Genomic DNA, 16430 nt, shown 5'->3' with positions numbered 1-16430 from the left:
GCATAGGCAATGGCACACAATTATTTTTTATCAAAGGGATTTATTAATCGCTATCTGAGTGATTACCCCTCAGTGATTGCCTCCCGTTCAGATTAACCAAGTTCCCCTCCATGATTTTGTCCATGTCACAATGGCCCTTTCACCTGATCTTCTACTTCGTTTGCTTTAGCAGCGTTGGATCAGATTTGCATGAAGAAAATAATCAAGTCCTGATCAGCATTATCCTCCTTGTGAATTAGAGCAAGCTTTTTTCCTAAGGCTGAAATGCAGTGGCAAGAGCATGATAAAAATGGAAGAGTTCTGTCCCTTTTGGGGTGTGAGCACAATTTTTAATCTCCTGGGAGCATTGCTGGTTTTGTTCTCTCTGAGGCTGTTGATTAACACACACAAGCTCCCAGTCCAACTGCACCTGCTGTGTTAATGATCACACCGTGTGTAATATGACGTTAGCCATGGGAGATTAGTGCTATGCTACAGATTGGTTAGTGTGTGTGTGTAAATTGTAGCTACACCTCTGCCTGAGAATCTAACGCATCTCCAGGGTTACCCAGAGAAAATCCATAACTGCTTCACATACAAAAATCACTTGACAGACTACTTGATATCCAGGGGTTCCCTCTTGCTAGTACTTAGGTATTACAGATATCTCTTTCCTACTAGAGTGACAGGGGAAGTGCTATGAGCATCTCCATAGTATGCACATGGACGCAAAGGCGTCACAAGGTTAGCAGTCAAAGACCTTGAGAGAGGAAGGATTAATTTATTTTAGCAGTATGAAGTGGCATAAATCAGGGAACGAAAGGTCTGGCACACTGCATACCAGGACTCACTTTACAGCGGTGTGCATGCATTACAGAATCATAGAGTAGAGAACAGACCACAAAATATTCTATGTATATTGTATGATGTGGCTAATTTATTTTACATTTGTGTAGTAATGAGGCTTTGAATCCTCTATTTTTCTTAGTGTATGGGGTTGGTTTCCCTAAGAGGATAAAATGTCTTGCATACTTTATTTCTTCCTTAGAATTATGGGCTGGGAAATGAAAGGATTGTTCTTTTACCTCTAAGTTTGCTCCGCACAAGGTATAAATTAGTAATGCACAATCATGAACCTAAACAATTATTTATGTAAATGTCAGTCTTGTGAATGGAGCATGAACATTTCATAGAATTCTAATTTTTCTGCTTGATATTACTTAGGTGTCTCTCTCCTTTTTGATGACTAATAATGTTTAACTTGTGACATTATAGGTTTAATATACTGGGACATTAGACTTTGCACCCAAATCCAAGTTTTAAATTAAAAACTGTTTGTGTTTTGAAGAAAGCGTAACTGGACCCTGGAAGCACATGTAACATGCCTCTTAATATTTAATGAGATAGTATTTCCTTTCTGTCTGGTAAACAGAGAGCTTTAGCTAATTAATCCCTGTTATATTTATTCAATATTCATCTCATTCATAAGTGATCTGTGCTTGAGAAGGTTTCCCAATAATACTTAATTTGTGCGTACTATTATTCTGGTGAGGCACTGAAGTTGTAAAATGCAAAAGCAAGCATTAATGCCTTGTTAAGTTTGAGAAACCAAGCTCTCCAAAGTCTCAAAAGTTAGAAATGCTTCCTCAACATGAACTCAGCCATATTGCGCATGCGTATATATTATGTCCCTCTCCAAACACACACACATTTAATACATTACGGTTTACATGTAACAAGGGAAACAGTTTTTGGCTGTTTCCCTTGTTACATGTAAACCGTGATGGATTATTGAATATCTATTAAATATACATGTGTTTGGAGATGGGCATAATCATGTATCCAAATGTCCCTGAACTTTATTAGGATAAAATGAGATTTAGATTTGATCAGGTCCTGCTTGGATTTTGCAAAACAAATCTTGGCTGAGTCTTGCAAAACCAGCCTTGGGGTGCATGTAAATGTGCACATGTACAGGTATTCACAGTGGTCATCACCAAAAAGTCATTATTTGCCAACTTCACATACAGTAATGTCTGATATGCTGTTATATTTCTCTATACTTAGAATTAGAAATGACCCTGAAATTATCTCAGAAATAACAGTATGGTAACTCTTGGTAAATGCTGACTTTTTAATGGCGTTCATTGTATACGTGGAGGTAGAGAGTCACATTAAGTTAGCTGAATATGACAACGAAATTTCTGAGCTCTTAGCACTTAGAACTTTCCTTTTGGAGACCTGAATCGTTGCCTATTAACAATTGACTTGCATTGTGGAGGGGGCGGGGGAAGCTTTGTACAAAGGGCATACTCAAAATTCTCTTATAAATGATATATGTTGTTTGTACATTGTGGGCATTAAATTACCTCTATGGATTGCACAGTGAGTTCCACTGAGAGGATTAAGAGCAGCTAGTATAGCTTTTTAAAAATGCTGCATTCTGAATAACAGCTGAGTTCCCAAATCCCTACTTCCTTGTGCCATATGTCTCTGTGGAAACAACCCGGTCACAAAATTCTAGGACTGATGAGAAAGGGCAGGGAACAGACAAGGGGAGCCATCAAATACTTCCTTTCTCTTCTGTTAGCCTTTTCTGTTGTTGTTCCTGTCACTAGCTCATCTCATCCAGAGAGCAGCTGAGAACCTCCTAGGAATGAAAACAATAAAAGGAAAGTGAGCTCCAGTATAATCTATTACTGTCTCTTTTATTTGAATAACAATTACAGTTAGAAAGATGTCAATACAGATAGTCTGGCAGAATTCAAACAAAAAATAAACGGGGGGGGGAGAGGGAGGGTGGTACATGCATGCACTGGAATAGTAGCAGTAGGAAGAAATAAATCATTTGTTAAATGTAACCCAACAAAATTATACAAAACCCCATTTTATTATATGTGGAAGGCTATGATAAAGTTATTTCTCTTTTTTAAAAAAAACCCCACTTTTATTGCTAATATTGCTGTCTGTCTGAAATGACATAACTACATGAAGAGATACCTTTAGATTTCACTTCACATCCATTTGGAAGATGTTAGCCTCTTTTAGCCTCCTGATTCAGAGCAAACTTAAGTACGTGTTTAAACTCCATGAATAAGAGCTGTCCTGAATCAACATGGGCTTAAGTGTACAGTGTAAATGCTCTCCTGAATTAGGACTTAAATGAATAGAAGTCATGGTCTGGATATATTGGGTGGGGAAGAGATTTTGTGCTCAGGGAGCTGTATTTAGCTGCAAAGCACTCTCCATTATTGGTCTATGGTGCCGTGCTATAGTTAGTTAATTGGAGTTGGTACGAACATTTCCATTCTCAGCCTGATATTGACACCCATTCACTCATCACTACCACTCACCACTCTCCCCTCTAACTTTGTAAGAAGCTCCTTTTTTGGCCTAAAGTTTCCCTTATCTTCCTTTTGAAGAATTTACAAACTCCACTGATGAAGCTCCAAAGTACCAGGAGAGAAAGAGAATAAAGGAATGATGAAAACCATTCAGACTGCTCCCCAGATCTCCCAGTAAATGAAAAGAAACCCCTATGTGAGGGACTTGACTGTAGACAATCTCTGTGTGGGGAAACTGTATTCATGATGTATGAAGAGTCAGACTCATGTGGAAAGGTTTTTGTGTAGAACACTTTCCATGTGAGGGATTTACATGTAGAAAACATGCAGAAATCTCTTGTGTAGAAAACTTAAATAGAAACACCTGAATTAGACGCTTTTTTCTGTGCGAGAACGTCCCATTAGGAAGCATCCGACTGGAGGAATTCTTATACTGGGGCTCCTCCTTAATTTGCATAAGATCTCTTGGGGAATGAAGGAAACCTCCAGTGCTAGGGCTCACTGGGTCTCCCAGGAGAGAGTTTGTTTTGTTCTGTTAACTCCTGGGAGGTGCTCAGATAGATGGATGATGGATGCTGTAGGGACAGAGCAAGAGCCCCACTTCGCCTCCTTCCTGAGCTTTCCTGGAACAGCAGCTGAACCCAACCACCCCAGTTCTCCCAGGAAGTGAAGAGCCCTGCTGCTATAGTTCCCCGCTTTCTCCTGGGGAAGGAAGAGGAGGCTGGCTGCTCTTGCCTCATTTCAATATGCCGCTGCATTTTTAAAAAAAAAATATGAAAACGAACAGTACTTTTCTTCATTTTTCTCTAAAGCTTTTTCCCCCAGGAAAATTAATATTTCTACATAGCAAGGCATAGGGCAAGCTTACTGACTGTGGGAATGGCGGGGATAAGGGGTTCAAAAGAAGAAGCACACGCTGCACCTCTGCCAAGAGCAGCCCTGCAGCTGTGCTCCCCTCGGGCTCCTGAAGGCATAATGCCTGCCTGAGACTCTGGTGTAAACTGACAAAGCTTTATTGACTTCAGTGGGGATATTACAACTTACACTACCTGAGGGTCTGCCTCAAGAATTCTAGAAGCTCCTGCTGGAGCAGGGTGCTGTTATTCTACCTCGACTATAGGCTGTGACTTGATGCAAAGGAGTGTGTGTATGCGTCCATAAGGATATATGTAATGCATATGTTTTCTCTGGGATTACAGGGATCTCTGGCACATATTTGTTGGGATTCCCTTTTGAGACCTCTTTCCACTTGGCCTTCAAAAACTCAGTTGGTCTCCAGATTTCATCACTTATTTATCTTTATTTGGCAGACAGCAAAGCTATACTGAGTTGATCAGACTGAAACGTAGGGAGTGGGTATAGAGTGTGCCACACATCCAAAGTTGCACATAAAACTCTTCCTTTATATACACTTACACATTACGTTGCATTTGCTATACACTGCATTGCACGTTTTGGGATTGGCTTGGTTACTTTGTAGGAACGAATCCCTGTACAACATGCTCTGTACATGCGCTGTTCATGTATAACCTGATCTTTACGTTTCACTTTGGGAAGATGATAGAGAGAAGGCTGCCTGGCTACTGTACCTATTTCACAGAGAGAGGACTTCAGCCTTCAGGGCTGTGAATCTGTCGCAAGCCTTTAACTCACAGAAAGGGGAGGAAAGTGATAGACTCTAAAATGATACTGGTATAGAACAAACATGAGTGTATTTCTAGCACTTTATGCGGATGGGTCTGGTCAATGCTAATCATATAGTGAACCCTGTAATAATGCAATAAGAGTTCCCTCTTGTGGCAGTAAATTTACATAGCACATTACTCAATTTGGAAAGATTTGTCATGTGCTCTGAGATCTGAGGCTCTCTTTTTAAAGGAATGTTGTTGTTTTTTAAAGTGCAAAAGATCTATTTATTACTCCCCATAAGCTCTCCCCACTTGCTGCATCACATCTAACTTACTGATGGGGGTATTTCAATAGCAACTGATTTAAAAATAAGGTAGACCGAAATAAGGAAGACCGAAATAAAGATGGTGTTGCCTACTTAGAACATTAATTTAGAAACAAAAGGTTGCTGTTCATGCTCAACATAATCTCTGTGGAGCTCCTAGAGAAGTTGAGGATCAGAGTCAGGGATATTTTGAATGTTTGTAAAGGGCCACTATTTAAGTGCTAAAACTCACACACAACCCTCTAGTGGCTACAGTGATTTCAAACCTCTAGTTTATTTGGAAACTTGTTCTTTGAATGTATTTTTTGACCGCAGCTAGGAACTATGCTCAGACCTCAGCATAAGCAGCTGGGCTCCACCTATACTACAAGGAGCAGCTGTGAGCTACTCAAAGATTTTTCTCCACCCCTTCTTTGTTTTGTTTTGAAACTAACAAAGCTCGAGGGTACTCCAAAGAATAATCCCGCTGCCTGAGATAACTGGGAATGGGAAGGTGGGCCAGTAAATCTGTTCTGCAGCTAAGGCCCAAAAATACTATGGCAAGTTCTGATAGTACCAGTGAAATGCAGCCACCACAGAGTTGGAGAGTAGGAGTAAATGGAGTATCGTGCACTGAACAACAGTGGGCAGTCTGGGGAAAACTTTGGCCAAAAAGGCACAAAATCTCTTCAAAAATTACCACAGGAAAGATCCAATCAGAGCAGACAGTACCTTGTTTTTTAAGATTTCATCTTAAATCAGCCCTGCCAGGATTTGAACCCCTGGCTCTTGGAAGTCTAAATGTATAGAACCTGAAACAACAACTCCCTCCCTTCTTTATTTTGTTTCTTTACTTCTGATGTGATTTTGTTCCTTAAAGCTAACTTGTTCTTTCAGGAAAAGTGTCATCTTTGCAAAACAACAGAAACTCTGCTGCTTTGCAGGAGTAACATGGCAGTGACTCTCAGGTCCCATCTACACTAGGGACATGCTCTGAAAATTTTCCACACAGCTGAATACTAGATCAACTCAAGTGTTAGCAACGTTGGAAGCCCTAGTGTAGACATGCTGGCAGGTGCCACTAGCATTATCAACACTTAGTTAGACCTGCTTAGAGAAGGTCTGTTAAAATTGCTGCTGTGGTTGGCGCACCATTCACACCCGGGATTCCACTGTTGCTAGTACTGAGGGAACTCAGCTGGTGTGAGCAATGGCAGGGCATTCGTAGATAATTTCCTTAGTGTACACAAGGCCAAAGAAATGACTCTGAAGGGAATTTCATCTAATGCTCTTACTCCTCTTTGTTTACCTTCACCTTTCAAAATGTGCTTTCCTGCTGTTTTCTTTTTTGCTACCCATCCATTCTCAGCCCATTAGTTCTAAATAAGCCTCTCGTCTTCCATAATCCATCCTCTCACACCTATTATTTCCGTCAGAGTCTGGCAGTTCCTCAAGTGCCTGGTGTTTTGTACATAGCACTTTGGGTTCTATTGATTATTATAAACCTATTTATTCATCCTTTAAAGCAGTGTTGTTTTCACCCTGCTGATTTTAAGGAATTACAAAATTCATCAGTAATAGCAGAGTCTGTACAACAGAAAAAGGCAGAACTGGGAAACAATCCCTGGCTTTTTTTCCTCCATTACTAAAACATGCACTTTCAGGAATCTGAAAACCTGCCCACGACAGTGAATGTTTCATTTTGGCTACTGATGAGGTAATGCTGGCAACTGGCACACTTCCCATTCCCCAGCCTTAGAGAGATTTTTGCATTCCATTGCGTTAGTTTCTTTAGATTAATTAGCCAACTCTGTCAAAGGCCAGAAACCTCAGGCTAACTGTTGGCGTATTGGTGCTCCAGAGACAACTTTTTGTTGGCAATTACTCTATATCCCCTCCACCCCCAAAATTGACATTGGGAGTGGAACTGGGGGACACTGATCTGCCCATGAGGGGAGCAGCACATAACCGGCATGGGCTGTGCTCTCACCCTGTCTCTGATGGAGTGTCTGACACATTGCCACTTGGGGAATGTTGTGTGACTGTGGAAGCCCAGTCAGGCCATGTAAGGCTAGTTGAGAGCAGTTGGACTTAAATCAACAAAGAAATCAAGCCTCTAAGCAGTGCACACTCTGACAGGAAAGTGGCTTGTCTCCCTGTTGACATTGGGTCAGGGATGGCCAGCACTACACCCTCCAGTTAGATTCAGTACCATGGTGATTTAACTCATGGACAATTCCCAAACAGAGTGAGGTAAAATTAATCAGACAATAATTATTTATTCATCTCTTCTTATTGAGTCAATTCACTTTTAAAACACACATCTCTGCGCAACATACGTTCCAGAACTATACACCACTAGTTCTCTGACTCCCTGTTTCCACCCATTATTGACAAAGACACAGCATAAACCAGGCCAGATTAAGGCAATCTGGGGTTCTAGGCCTGCCACAACAAGGGGGATCCCATAGCCCTGCCCCTCATTTGGAGTGGTAAGTGCCACCCACGCAACAACTGTCTGCTGTAAACCCCCCTATCCATCACACTTATTTGGGCAGTCTAAGACTCCCTTCCTCACTGGACAGGTAGAGTAGCAGCAGCAGAAGAGTGTAGGGCACCTCACCTCAGAGCAGGGCAGGTGGGTGGAGGTGCCTTGGAGTTAACACAGAGAAGCATGGGGCATTTTCCCCCTTTCTGAGCTACTGTTTCAGGCTGACTGCAGACTCAGGAAGATGTTCCTGAATTGGTTACATTCAGGTCACCTTTTCAAGCTTTTCTTAAGGGGACAAAACTTTTTCTCTGTGGGTGTAAACAAAAGCTGAGACCCTGATGTAATCACATGACTCCAGGGTTCCTCGACATGGGCCGATAGTGCTTATGCCTTAATCAAGCCCTGACTGATTGATTGAAATGTAGTTTTATCATTTAGAATAGGCCATATTCAAAGAATATCCTTGACTGCCACCCCATAGAATAACTGCTGATGCTTCCTTGCCCTGCTAGACCATTCTCCTCTGGCATATGCAGTTGTTTGAGAGGTTGGGTGAGGGCCTTTTAAAATATAGGGATAATTTAATACGTCAGTATATGAAATATTAATTAATATTAATATTAATTTTCTTTGCAAGAACACTTAAAAAAAACTCACTATCTCAAACTATATTTCTCCTCCCCCTCCCCCCAACTGCACCTTGCCTCCATTGTGTTTAACAAAATACAGGCAAGGCCTGTATTTTATTTCAGCATCAAGCGAGAGAGGAGATGATGTTCCTGCTGAATGCCGAAATATATAAAAACAATCCCTTTTCTGGAGAGACCCTATTTGCTCAATGAATTTGTATGGAGGCAACACTGGGAATGGGGTGAGTGGGAAGAGCCCCATTTTCTTTGTCTCCTGATTGAGCTAGATACACAGTAAGAAATCACTACTGAAGGCTGCAAATGTGGGATTTTTAGAGGCACTGAAGCCGTGAACTGAGGTCAGAAATGCAGCATAGCCATCAAATGATAAAAATACAACAAACAAGGGGAGAGTACAGTCCGTGAGCAGAAAGTTTGGCCGTAGTTCAGCAAGGTATTTAGGGCACATGCTTAAGGGTAGGCACATGCTTAACTTTAAGCAATTGAGTAGCTCAGTTGATTTCAGTGAGCTGATTAAAATGCTTAAAGTTAGGCATGGGCTTAAGTATCTTGCTGACTCAATGGAACACTTAGGGACAGGTGACAAACCAGAAATGAATTTAGCACTAACTCCATTGCAGTCATGGGGTTAATTTAGTCCAGAGAGGTTAGAGGGCAATGTTCTAAATTGCCGCTAAACTTTGGTTTCCTTTGTCATCATCCCTTCCCTTTCCGTCATTAAATGTGCTAATACTGAGCTGTGGTATCAGATCTCAAGACAACAGACCAGCATGTCTGCTTGCCTGAGCAGTCTTCCAAGATTGTTTATGATATCCACAGAAATGATGTGCAGTTAATACAGTTCAGTGGGAATTGTGCTGCCGTGATTCAGCAGCAGATCAAATATCTATGAAATGTCCAATGGAAAAATCTTTCCCTGACAGGCTATGCATCTACCTGCTTTTGAGCAGTCATTTCATTCTGTGCATATGAACCAAAAATGCCTGCGGAGATTTTATGATAAGAGAGATACCAATTTTCACAACTCTTGAGGGGTGCTGCTGTCTGTGGATGTGACTAGATTATGAAAAGCCCTTGCTCTATATGGACGTTATGCAGGGAAGCTGAATATCTTACTGTGTTCATTGTCCTTTGATTCTTTTTTTCCAATAAAAAAAGCTTTCTATTTATAGGCCCAAGAATAGTTTGTTATTAGTATTAATAATTTGTGCTTGTATAGCATCTTTTGTTCAAAACCCTCAAATCATGTTCATAGGAAGCCTTGCAATGCTCCGGAGGAGATGTGCAGTATTAGCCCTATGTTATAAATATACTAAAGTGCAGAGACACTGACTTGCCCAAAGATCACACAGTGAATAGATGACAGAGCGGCTAGAACTCAGGAATCCAGCCCCCAAATTCTTTGCTCTACCAGTAGAATGCACTGGATCAAAGGGGAAATTAATGATTTGATCATTTCCCTTCCATATTAATTTCAACAAATCATACTGGAATGTGCGTGTGTATAATTAATGCAATGTTCATGTTGCACAGTTAAAAAATAATAATAATCAGGAAATGCAAAAGTGAGGGTTCATCAGGATTATCTTGATTGTATTGCATAGCCTATTTTTTTTATTTTAAAAATATAAACAGTACTATATTACACTGTTCTTTTTAACCAGAAATGCAAGAATACAGAAATACGAGGTGCACAGCAACTGATTTTATATTACTGTTGGACCTCCTGCATTCCCTGACTTCTTGTGATTTTTTTTTTTAATGTACAACCTAGACACTATATTAACCTATTTTTAAAAATTAATTACAATTTTTTGGCAGAGGGAGGGGTATCTGTATTGTGGATGTGGTTGAGGTAATACAGAGAAGGTGAAATCCTGCTTGTAGTTGTCAGGATTGGATGAGAACTAAAGTAGGGATTTCCTGTTTTTATTTTTTGTTGATGGCATATGCACGTATGGTTTCTAACAGTTTGTGGGACTATATGTGTATTGAAGTCCACCATTTAATAGTGAGACATGTTTATACAATTACTTTTTACTCTGTGAATGAAAAATAGTTACCAAAAATATTCATCTTCAGGCAGAAACTAAGCATTGGTTTCCAGTCTGAGCTATAGGCAATGGACACTGCCATGCATCTGCTATACTAGAGCTTTGCAAACTTTGTGACTAGGAAAGTAGTAAACTCAGAAGTTTTGCTTTTTGTGAATATTGTTTTTTTGGGGGGAGGGGTTCATCCTCAAGGGTTTGCACCCCAAAGTTTCACTTTGAATTTCAGGTTTGAATGACCCTAACATCTAAAGTAAATGGCCATTACTTCGTTACTCAGGATGTGAAACTGAATTTTGCACAATTTTGATACAAGACAATGAATCAGCTCAGGTTTGCTTGAGAGGCTGGTGAATCTCTACAAATCTTTTCTATGAATTTTGGGTCATCTAACCATTTGTAACAAAACATGACATTAAATCAGTTTCAAGCAGCCTGTGGTTGTGTTGTGAATCCCTGGCTTAGCTCTGTGTGTCTAACAGGGTTTTTTTAAGAAATGTATTGCAGAATGATGGGGCAGATTGTGCTTTAATTTACACTGCTGAAACCCACTTTGTAGTAGTAGATGAATCTATTCCCATGTTTTACATGTTACCTGAATGAAGTTGTCACATTCACTCAGTTTGTAGGGCAATTGGCTGCACTTCCTTCATTGGAGATTTATTCTGCAGGCACTTCCATTTGTAGCACAGTTCCATTTGTTGTGTCTCTGTTCAGTGGGTTAGACAATAGCTGAGGTAATTATGAAGATCTGGAAGGTAGAAGAGGAGGAGGTGGTCTGAGACATGACACAGGTCACTTTAGAAAACCTGTTACCCCAGATGCCATCTTTTATATTTTGCATTGAATGTATGGAGAGCTGCGACTCCCTTCCCCCCGCAACGTTTATACTATCACTGCATTGGCTTGCTCTTGGTGCAATTTGTTAGCAAACAATTGTTTGCAGTGAAACATTCAATTACACTTTTAGCTTTATAATATGCCTGTGGGTTTGTTGTTAGTATAAGGATTGTCGTGAATACAAGCCTCTCTCTTACCAAAACCAGTCTGAGCTAGTTTTAGTCATTAAACTGAGAGAGCAGTCCACACAGGCAGAGTTGGTGAAAACAGCTATAATCAGACAGCACTGCTGTGAGCTCATAGAATCCTCCAGTACAGCTCGGCAGAAGGGGTTAAGCACTCTATATGCGGGTTCTGAAATCCCCGCCCCCCCCTCTATTAAACTCTCTCCCTTTTGGCTGGGAGTTTCCATTCTCTCTGTGTAAGAGGATGAGAAATTCTGGTAGCTCCAGTTGGAAAAAGCTTTGCTATTAAAGTACGTTCTCTCTTCCACAAACACCAGAGCATTTTGTTTTATTTGGCTTTATGGAATTGTAAAGCGCTTTCTGTGAGGCGTGTGCCTCCATGCACACAAAAGGAACTTGAAATGCTCTCCTTTTGACCTGCTGAATTAGTGTCCCTTTTGGGCTTAGTTAAGACTTCAGATTTTAGCCCGTTAAGTTGTGCTAAAATAGTTTCTAATAGGTGGTATTTTATGTTCCTAAAATACTGCTATTAAGACTTTACATGTATGTGAAATGCATGAATTTAGTCTAACATCACACATCTGATAAGGAAGCTGTTGTTTTTTTGATAGGGAAACTGAGGTACGGGGCAATGAAATTACTTACTCCAGAAAGTCAGTGCTGAGATGAGGACTTGAATCTCTCGGATCCCAGTCTTGTGTCAGAGTCACACTACTATACCTACTGTTATCAGCAACTTTTTACCTCCCACATTTGTGATTTCATAAAGCTGTTTTTATATGCTTCAAAACATTCTTACAAAAGGCAATTTTCTGTATTTGACCAGTCAGATATTTTCTGTTCCCATTGATGTTGTGATTTGAATAAGAACTTCTTTCTTCTGCTTGAGCACCTGCAACAGTGCCAAACTCCTGTTTTTATGAAATTGCAATCTGTCACTCCAGGAATGTATAACAGCATTAAAGACCAAGTTGGAAGGGAACATGAGCTAGAACGGATCAAAACCTTTTTAAAAAACAAACACACAAATACTCTTAACAATTAGTGAAAATGGCAAGAAAAATTATGAAAAACTTAAGGTCCTGTTTTTTGTACCTCAGTGGAGGCAACCCTAAGTGAGTCATGCATTTCCTTTGGACAGAGGAAGTGCATCTGAAGTCCACAGCAATTCAAATCTTAGAGGAGACCCTGCTTACGTGATGTCAGCCATCTTGGCTGGCACTGGGTATTGAACTGGGGATCTCCCTAACTAAATGCAGATTGACCTAAACAGTGAGGCTCTATAGCTAGGAACTACAACAGATTCACATTGTCTGTGAATTGGGCACAGAGGGAAAATTGTAACACATGCTGACCAGTGGGTTACACTTGTGCTAGTTACTTAACTGCTCTCTGCCTCACGTTCTCTCCCCATTTTACAGAGGAGAAACTATCTACCTCACAAGCATGTAGCGAAGCTCAGTTCGCTGTTTGTACAGGTCTTTAAAATCTTTGGATGAAAGGTACAAGGTAAGAGTGAAATAATGTTGTCTGAAACATTGTTGTCTGAAACATTTTCCCTGAATCAAAATGCTCCTTTTCAAGGGACACTGTCAAATACCTTAGCTCACACATCTGTCCTATTCTGAAATGACTGTAACCCAACAGTCTCATTTAAATAAATATCTAAATCCAGCATTAAAATCGGTAAGAATTATTTTAAAGATAGGTACAATGGGGCCAGATCATCAGATGGTGTAAATCAGTGTATCTCCTTTTCACGTCAATGGAGCTACATTGACTTACACACCTGAAGATCTGGCCCTATATTTTGCTGGGCATCAGTAAACAATGTGTTCTGTTTTTGCTTCTGCCTTCTCTGCAGTATCAGTTAATTAACACACATTATTCCCTGCACTATGCAGGCTCCTGCACACACAGCTGATGAAGCTGGAGCCCCAAGGCATCAATAAATAAAACGGAGCCATATTTGATTGTTCTCTTAAAAGACAAGGAAGAAAATCAAGGTGTGTGAAATAACTTGCAATCAACAGGGAAATAACATGGATTCAAAAGTCTTTCAGAATTTATAAACAATGGTGTAATTGGCTACTTGATCTGAGTGTACGTTAAGCTTTTCTGTGTCATCTTTTATTTCCAATGCACTGGATGGCTTTTCATCTTTGCATCTGCAATCTGAGTACATTGATAAAAATTTCAAGACGCAGCAGCACACAAATTTCAAATTCTCACTGGTTTTAAAACCTTTTAAAAATGTTAGCAGTTTTAACAATCTTTTGTCTTTTGAGAGGATAGTTTTTCCTGGCATTGGTGTATACTTGCAATTAGTGATATTCTGCTGTTATCAGACACCTGTCTAATCACACACAAAAGCTGCATATCCCAGTTGCATGGGAGGTTGTATGGGCTAGTGATTGGAGTTGGGGACCAGAACCTTGGGTTCTATTCCCAGCTCTGCCATGGTCTTTGTGTGGGCTTCAGCAATTTTACCCATTTTGAAAATTGTTATAAGCTTATCCCCCTTACTATTTTGTGAAGCGCTCTTTAAAATTCTTCCCTGTACCAGGGAAGCCATCTCCTGAGCACCCCCTCATGGCCAGAGGTCACTCTGTGGCACTCGCTGTTTCCCCTCGTCAGGGCCCCTTAACAACCCCACACAGTCTGTCTCATTCGATCACAGTCCATCTCGCAGTCTGAGTTTATAACAGTTTCAAAAGCAAACTGCCAAATTTAAGGCTGGGTGGAAGAGTTTTGCTCAGTCCCTCATTTCTAAGATACTGTCCTTTCCTGCTGTCTGAGCACTGGAGAAGATGCAGGGCCTGGTCTATTTTCTTTGTTTTCTTCCCAATAGAAAAACACAACTTTAAGCTGGGTCTTCGTATCCAGCCCCAACTCCCTTCCTCTGGGACCACGATAGGAGATTCTCTCTGGAGATCCCCTTCCTGCTCCACTCCCTTAATTGGCCCAATTGGGATTATCTGCTCTGACACAGGGGAACTGCACCTACTTGAGTTGCAGAGGCCTGCCACCCTGTGACATTCCTTAAATGTCTACTTAAATACACAATAGCAATATTATTCTTATGCCATGAATATTACCCCCTAAATGCACTGCATCTATGCCAGAAAATGATTCTACAGCTCCAGCACAAGTCTGAAAACTAATAGCATACAGAAAAATTAACACCCCAAACTGAAGTTTTAAAAGAGCCCCCCCAGCACACAGAGCTATGCTTTGGCATCCCCGGGCAATTAGCATGTAAAGACAATATTACTTGTAGCACTCTGGAAGTTGCGCTGATACCAAAAAGGAGCATTTTCTAGAGCTTTAGGGCCACAGTCAGATCTGTTCCACTGATGTAAATTGGGAGTAACTCTGCTTATTTTAATAGAATTACTCCAGAATTGCAACCATGTAACGGAGCACAGAACTCGGCTGCTTGTTTCTGTAATCACCAAAGAAACCAATGGCTGCACCTCCAAGTATGGGTTTAAAGACAGAAGTATTGAAAACATACTCGCTACAGTACATGAGTGTCTAGGCACTTCTTTGCTCCCTATCACAGTAGTATCTGAGCGCCTCACAAATGTTAATGAGTTTATCCTCACAATGCTCCTCTGAGGCAGGGAAGTCTTCTTATCCCCATTTTATAAATAACAGAACTAAGGCACAAAAAGACTGAGGGATAGATTCTGGCACCCTTGCTCACACTGAGGGTATGTCTACACTACGAAATTAGTTCGAATTTATAGAAGCCGGTTTTATTGAAATCGGTTGTATACAGCCGATTGTGTGTGTCCACACAATAAAATGCTCTAGGTGCTCTAGTCGGCGGACCGCGTCCACAGTACGAGGCTAGCGTCGACTTCCGGAGCATTGCACTATGGGTAGCTATCCCACAGCTATCCCACAGTTCCCGCAGTCTCTGCCGCCCCTTGGAATTCTGGGTTGAGATCCCAATGCCCGGATGATGCAAAACAGTGTCGCGGGCGGTTCTGGGTACATGTCGTCAGGCCCCTCCCTCCCCCGTCACAGCAACGGCAGACAATAGATTTGCGCCTTTTTACCTGGGTTACCTGGGTTACCTGTGCAGACAACACGGAGCCCGCTCAGCTCAGCTGAGCTCACCATCACCATATGTCCTCTGGGTGCCGGCAGACGTGGGACTGCATTGCTACACAGCAGCAGCTGCTAACTGCCTTTTGGCGGTAGACGGTGCAGTAGACTGGTAGCCTTCATCGGCGATCTGGGTGCTGGCAGCCGTGGGGCTTGCCTTTTGGCAGTAAATGGTGTATTACGACTGTTAGCCATCCTATTACAAGTCGGGTCATCGTACGTTAGCAGAGTCTTCCCTGAGCAGCCGATTGTGCAATAGGCCTGAAGACCATCGTCATACACCGCCCCGTATTTGCTGCCAAGCACCCAGAAAGATGCCGAGGGCTATCAGTCACGCTGCACCGTCGTCTTAAGATGTAAAAAAATAGATTTGCTCTGTATTCATTTGCTTCCCCCTCCCTCCGTCAAATCAACGGCCTGCTAAACCCAGGGTTTTCAGTTTAATCTTTGGGGGGGACCAGTCTGTGACAGTTGTTTGTGTCTCTCCCTGATGCACAGCCACCGTTCTTTATTTTAATTCCCTGTGCCTGTACGCCATGTCGTCACTCGGCCCCCCTCCCTCCTTCCCCTAGTCAGTCAGATACTACGTTTGCGCCACAGCTCAGAGAGCCGAGAAGCGGTTCGCGCCTTTTCTTTGAATTCTGGGTTGAGATCCCAATGCCCGGATGATGCAAAACAGTGTCGCGGGCGGTTCTGGGTACATGTGGTCAGGCCCCTCCCCCCTCGTCACAGCAACGGCAGACAATACATTCGCGCCTTTTTACCTGGGTTACCTGTGCAGACAACATACCACGGCAAGCATGGAGCCCGCTCAGCTCAGCTGAGCTCACCGTCACCATAT

The 16430-nt window shown here is 41.6% G+C and overlaps 1 long non-coding RNA gene across 1 annotated transcript in view; it reads right to left on the bottom strand.

The window, feature by feature from the left end:
• Positions 1 to 2448: 2448 nt before the first annotated feature.
• The window catches only part of LOC117872510, a 51614-nt gene continuing 37632 nt past the window's right edge, over positions 2449 to 16430 (bottom strand). The window contains exons 2-3 of the long non-coding RNA XR_004644502.1: positions 11044 to 11199; positions 2449 to 2629 (exon numbers count right to left, since the gene is read on the bottom strand). This is a non-coding gene — a long non-coding RNA (uncharacterized LOC117872510). The remainder of the gene's footprint in view (positions 2630 to 11043; positions 11200 to 16430) is intronic.

This window comes from Trachemys scripta, chromosome 2 (genome assembly GCF_013100865.1).
Source record: "Trachemys scripta elegans isolate TJP31775 chromosome 2, CAS_Tse_1.0, whole genome shotgun sequence".
In the NCBI taxonomy this organism is placed as follows: Eukaryota; Metazoa; Chordata; order Testudines; family Emydidae; genus Trachemys; species Trachemys scripta.
This window is presented reverse-complemented; position numbering and strand designations above follow the sequence as displayed.